Raw genomic sequence first — 6348 nt, forward strand, 5'->3', positions numbered from 1 at the left:
GATGGAGCTCCTGCCCTCTCATCTGCTGCCCTTGGCCTGGGGGGCTGATCATGAACTGAACTTTATGCCCCCTCCACTGCAGGAGTGAGACCTGCCCCCTGAGCCAGGCCCCCGGGCCATGAGGGCTTCAGAATAATACCAGCAAGTGGAAGGTTGGGTTGGAGGTTAAGTTCAGTTCCTCTGGTAAGTCCTCACCACTTGTGGAGTCTCAGAGCTTCGGAGTGGGGAGGAGAGAACCCTGAGTTCTTCCCTGAGTGCCAGCCTATCACACATGCAATCTCACATCACTCATCTTCCCAGCTGCAGGAACTACTGATCTCAGTCTGATTCTAAGCCTGACTTCTTGCACCTAGCAGTTGCAGGAGAGAAGCTTTGTGAGGGGCCCACAGGGCACCGTCCTAAGGAATGCAGATCCAGTGTTTCTTCTTTGGCCTTAACTGCTGCCCACTCCCCTCATAACTCCTATCTCAGCCACCCTGGAATTCTGCTTGCACTTCTATTACCTCTAAGCCTTTGCACTTGCTGAGACCTGTCCATGGAATGCCATTCCCCGTGCTGTTTTGTGCTTGGCAAACATTATTCCTTTGGAAGCCTTCCCTGACCTCTTTGGGCTTCAGCAGAACAACACCACACTCTGTGCTTCCCTCTGTGAAAGCCTCGTCTCCTTGTTCTAAGAGTCACTGGTTCTCAGAACTGTCTGTCGCCGCCAGACCTTGCAAGGAACTCAGTTCCCTTCCTGTCAGCTGAGACCAGCATGGGCCAGTGGACAGGATGCTCAGAAGGACTTGTTGACTGACAGAATGGATGCAGCGATTCCTTAACTTACTGAGCACATTCTCGGTGCCAGGTACTGACCCAGACCCTGGGGATGTAGCTTAAAATGACACAGACACAGCCCTGCTTTGGGGAGAGTATGTTTTGTTAGGGAAAAGGCAGACAACAAACACAGTAGACAGAAGTCCACATAATGGCACAGAATAGTGTGATGAGAAATCAGCTGGGTGGCTTCTTGAGTTTGAGTGCTCGGAACTCATTTTAGGGGGGAATTGTAGGTTACCATCTAAGTGGCCACAACAGGTCAGCCTGCAGAGGATTAATGAAAAATATTTCAGGAACGCAGAGGAGTTGCTGGAGCAAAGACCCACAACATAAGAAGTGTGACTGGAGCTCATTTATGGGGTGGTGTGGAGAAGATTTGGCTTGAGGGCTCAGAGGAGGGGCATGGTCTGTGCTAATTTGAAGAAGTTTAGTTTTTACAGTTGATACCACTGGAAAGCATTGAAGGGTTGGTGAAAGAGCTGTAATGTAGTAAGACATGGTTCGGTTTTGTTTTTACTTTTTTAAAAAAAGGTCTATCAGACAGTGGAACATGTAGGTGGAAGCGTGGTGATGAATAGAGTATCTACCGTCCCTAGTCTCTTCCTACAACATATTTATTACTTAAAAAGGGGAAAGTGTAGTGGAGAAACCTGGCAGACACAATCTCAACCAAAAGATCAAACTTAACCTCACCAGGAATGGGCAAACCCCACACCACGTGCCTCCTGTTATGATGCACGGAATAACTGTGTAAGGTATTTGTGCCCAAAATGCATAACCTCAATGAATCATGAGGAAACAGGCAAACCCAAATGGAGGAGTATTCTACCAAATGACTGGCCTGTGGCTTTCAGCAATGTCAAGATCATAAAAGAACCCCATTCCTTCCGATGCCCATCAGCAGTAGACTGAAGTCAATGTGATGTACACATAGAATGGATTATTACCCAGTAATTTAAGATCTCAATAGGTCAACATGGAAAGATCTCAGAACAATGGCAGATGAAAACTGACTGAGATGCTCTTTTCCCCACCTATAAGATAAGCAGAAAACCAAAGTTTGATGGCATACTGTGTTGACAAGGTTGTGGAGAAACAAGCACTCTCTCTCTCTCTGTTTTTTGTTTTGTTTTGTTTTTTGTTTTTTGAGACAAGGTCTCACTCTGTTGCCCAAGCTGGAGTGCAGTGGCTCAATCACGGCTCATTGTAGCCTCAACCTCTCAGGGGTCAAGTGATTCTCTCACCTCAGCTTCTCTGGTAGTTGGGACTACAGGCACACTCCACCATGCCCAGCTGATTTTTTTAGTTCTTTATAGAGATGGGGTTTCACCATGTTGCCCAGGCTGATCTTGAACTCCTGGGGTCAAGAGATTCTCCTGCTGCAGCATCTCAAAGTGCTGGATCACAGGTGTGAGCCATCACACCCAGCGGAGAAACAGGCACTCTCATGCTTTGCTGGTGGCAGAGTCACATTGATAAAATCTCCATAAAGTTGTAACTATCAAAATTATACATATTCTTGACCCAATAGCCCTTTCTGGAATTCAAGTATAGCATTCCACTAGGTCCAAGATTTTTGTTTGCTTGTTTTGAGATGGAGTTTCACTCTTGTAGCCCAGGCCGGAGTGCAGTGATGTGATCCCAGCTGACTGTAACCTCTGCCTCCCGTGTTCAAGTGATTCTTCTGCCTCAGCTTCCTGAGTAGCTGGGATTACAGGCATGTGCCATCACACCCGGCTAATTTTTGTATTTTTAGTAGAGATGGGGTTTCACCATGTTGGCCAGGCTAGTCTTGAATCCCTGACCGCAGGTGATTCACCTGCTTCGATCTCCCAAAGTGCTGGGATTACAGTCGTGAGCCACTGAACTCACAGTGCCCGGTGTTACAATCTTGTAACAGCCGGTACAAGATTGTTAATTGCAGCATTACTTGTCATTTATTAAAAAGTAGGTCCAGGCTCAGTGGCTCATGCCTGTAATCCCAGCACTTTTGGAAGCCAAGGCAGGTGGATCACCTGAGGTCAGGAGTTCGAGACCAGCCTGGCCAACATGGTGAAACCCCGTCTCTACTAAAAATACAAAAATTAGCCAGGCCTGGTGGCATACGCCTGTAGTCCCAGCTACACAGGAGGCTGAGGCAGGAGAATCGCTGGAACACGGGAGGCAGAGGCTGCAGTGAGCCAAGATCATGCCACTGCACTCCAGCCTGAGCGACAGAGCAAGACTCAGTCTCAAAAAAAAAAAAAAGTAGGTCAGGCACAGTGACCTATCCCAATAATCCCTGCACATTGGGAGGCCAAGGAATGAAGATCACTTGGACCCAGAAGTTCAAGAGCAACCTGGGCAACATAGCAAGACTTCAGTCTCAAACAAATAAAAACAAGGCAGGTGTTTATCAATTAGACCCTCCTCTCCAACCGGTATCTCCTCCCAGCCCACATCTAGTCAGGGAAGGGGAAATAAACTGTCTTCCTCACCTGAAGCCCAATAACTCATCTCCTGTTTCTGCCCATCTCCCCTCCACCTGTGCCCTTGTCCATGTGTAGTGTGGGAGTAATGAGCTTGGTGTGAGGGGAAGGGTCTCAGGAGAACCAGACTAAGGGATGGATACCTAGATTCTGGTTCAACCGCCACACCCTGCTTCCCAGTGAACATCAAGCCAGTTCCAGCCTGATTCAGGGCCTATCAGTAGGAAAGATGAAGCAATGTGTCCCTCCAACCCACTCGTCCCCAGATTACAAGACACAAGACACATGTGGATTTGTCTAGTAGAATAGGTTGTCGGAAGAGCCCCAGAGGACCCTTCTTGGATCAGGAACCAATAATCCCATGGGACGGGGCCCCAGCATTCATGGTCGCAGCATAGAACTTGGCCACCTCCTCATTGGCGTTGCCCTGGGCTGAGTCAAACCACATCTGGATGCAGCGGCCGCTCCCTCCACTGTAGTTACTGACCTTGAAGGAGTGGCTCCAGAGGCCTTCACAAAGGGCAGCTGGAGTGGGGAAGTAGGACTCAAAGGTGCGGCAGAGGGCCCGAGCCGGACACTCATTAATCCCTGAGGGAGGAGAACATAAGACCCTGAGCTTCTGGGCCAGACTGCACCCCTCCCAACCCTAAAGCCCCACTCCCACTCCTCATCTCGTCTCCTCCCGGCCCTCACCTGAGGTCCAATTCCAGCCTTTGTGCCAGTTGCTTTTGCAGGTGTAGGAGGTGCGACAGTCCTCCCACCATCGCTCACAGTCCTCTTTGCACAGGGGCACATTCAGGATGCGCTCTTTGCGCCAGCTCTGGTTGACCTGAGTGGGGAGGAGACGGAACGCTCCTGTCAGCCACATATCTCAGCAGCTTTATCCTCAAAAGGGACCAGAGCTGTGGGAGGGGGCAGAGCATCCACCACCCTCAGACCCGAATTCCTGGACCAAGCCCTCCCTGCAAGTGGCTGGCAGGCTCTGCCCTCTGCTGAGGTTAATGTTTTGTTTTTGTTTGTTTGTTTGTTTGTTTTATTTCTGAGACAGAGTCTCGCTCTGCTGCCCAGGCTGGAGTGCAGTGGCACGATCTCAGTTCACTACAACCTCCACCTCCCAGGTTCAAGCAATTCTCCTGCCTCAGCCTCCCAAGTAGCTAGGATTACAGGCACCCACCACCACACCCGGCTAATTTTTGTATTCTAGTAGAGACAGGGTTTTGTCATGTTGGCTAGGCTGGTCTCAAACTCCTGATCTCAGGTAATCCACCTGTCTCGGCCTCCCAAAGTGCTGGGATTACAGGCATAAGCCACTGCACCCAGCTATGAAGTTTATGTTTATGGGAATGGCACTCATAGCTGCCAGATCCAGGGCCCCAGGTTGGGTGAGCACTCATAGAGACAGGTGTCCTGGATAAAGTGACACTTGCAGGCAGGCTCCATCTTACCACAGTGGTCCCAGTTAAAGTTGTACAGGTGGGAAGTGTCCTTGTGCAGCTCCTGGCTGGTGTTGGCCGTGCAGCAAACATTCTTCTAGGGACTGCACTGGGTGGGGAAGACACAGGACTAAGTCCCTCCCTACCACAGCCATCTCCTCCATATTCTGGCTCCTCTGCCCCAGGTAGGTCATCCAGAGAAATACTTCCTGGGGAGGGCCCTTGAGGAGCCCCCACCTGGGGACAGAGGCAATTACAATATCAGTGCATTTTTCCCCTATTTATTTATTTATTTATTTATTTATTTATTTGAGACAGGTCTCTCTCTGTTGCACATGCTGGAGTGCTGTGGTGCGATTATAGCTCACTGTAGCCTTAACATCCTGTGCTCAAGCAAGCCTCCCACCGCAGCCTTCCGAGTAGCTGGAATTCAGGCCCATGCCACCACACCTGACTGCTTTAAAAATATTTTTGTAGAGACAAATAGGATCTAACTAAACTAAAGAGCTTCTGCACAGCAAAAGAAACTACCATCAGAGTGAAAAGGCAACCTAGAGAATGGGAGAAAATTTGTGCAATCTACTCATCTGAAAAAGGGCTAATATCGAGAATCTACAAAGAACTTAAACAAATTTACGAGAAAAAAATCAAACCACCCCTTCAAAAAGTGGGCAAAGGATATGAACAGACACTTCTCAAAAGAAGACAATTATGCAGCAAACAGACACATGAAAAAATGCTCATCATCACTGGCCATCAGATAAATGCAAATCAAAACCACAATGAGATACCATTTCACACCAGTTAGAATAGTGATCATTAAAAAGTCAGGAAACAACAGGTGCTGGAGAGGATGTGGAGAAATAGGAACACTTTTACACCATTGGTGGGAGTGTAAACTAGTTCAGCCATTGTGGAAGACAGTGTGGTGATTCCTCAAGGATCTAGAACTAGAAATATCATTTGACCCAGCCATCCCATTTCTGGGTATATACCCAAAGGATTACAAATCACGCTGCTATAAAGACATGTGCACACGTATGTTTTGCGGCACTATTCACAATAGCAAAGATTTTGAACCAACCCAAATGTCCATCATTGATAGACTAGGAAAATGTGGCACATATACTCCATGGAATCATATGCAGCCATAAAAAAGGATGAGTTCTTGTCCTTTGTAGGGACGTGGATGAAGCTGAAAAACATCATTCTGAGCAAACTATCGCAAGGACAGAAAACCAAACACCGCATGTTCTTACTCATAGGTGGGAACTGAGCAATGAGAACACTAGGACACAGGAAGGGAATATCACACACTGAGGCCTGTGGTGTGGTGCGGGGCTGTGGGAGGGACAGCATTAGGACATATACCTAATGTAAATGACAAATTAATGGGTGCAGCACACCAATATGGCACATGTACACATATGTAACAAACCTGCACGTTGTGCACATGTACCCCAGAACTTAAAGTATAATAATTTAAAAAAAAAGAGAGAGATGGGGTCTCACTATGGTTCCCAGGCTAGTCTCAAACTCCTGGGCTCAAGCAATCCTCTCATCTCAGCTTCCCAAAGTGCTACGATTACAGATGTAAGCCATCATGCCTGGCCAATATTGGCTTTTAA

The 6348-nt window shown here is 48.0% G+C and overlaps 1 protein-coding gene across 1 annotated transcript in view; it reads right to left on the bottom strand.

Annotated features, from left to right (window-relative positions):
- The window catches only part of FOLR1 (folate receptor 1 (adult)), a 34084-nt gene that overhangs the window by 25540 nt on the left and 2196 nt on the right, over positions 1 to 6348 (bottom strand). The window lies entirely within an intron of this gene.

The sequence above is a fragment of the Mandrillus leucophaeus genome, unplaced genomic scaffold (assembly GCF_000951045.1).
Source record: "Mandrillus leucophaeus isolate KB7577 unplaced genomic scaffold, Mleu.le_1.0 Scaffold432, whole genome shotgun sequence".
In the NCBI taxonomy this organism is placed as follows: Eukaryota; Metazoa; Chordata; class Mammalia; order Primates; family Cercopithecidae; genus Mandrillus; species Mandrillus leucophaeus.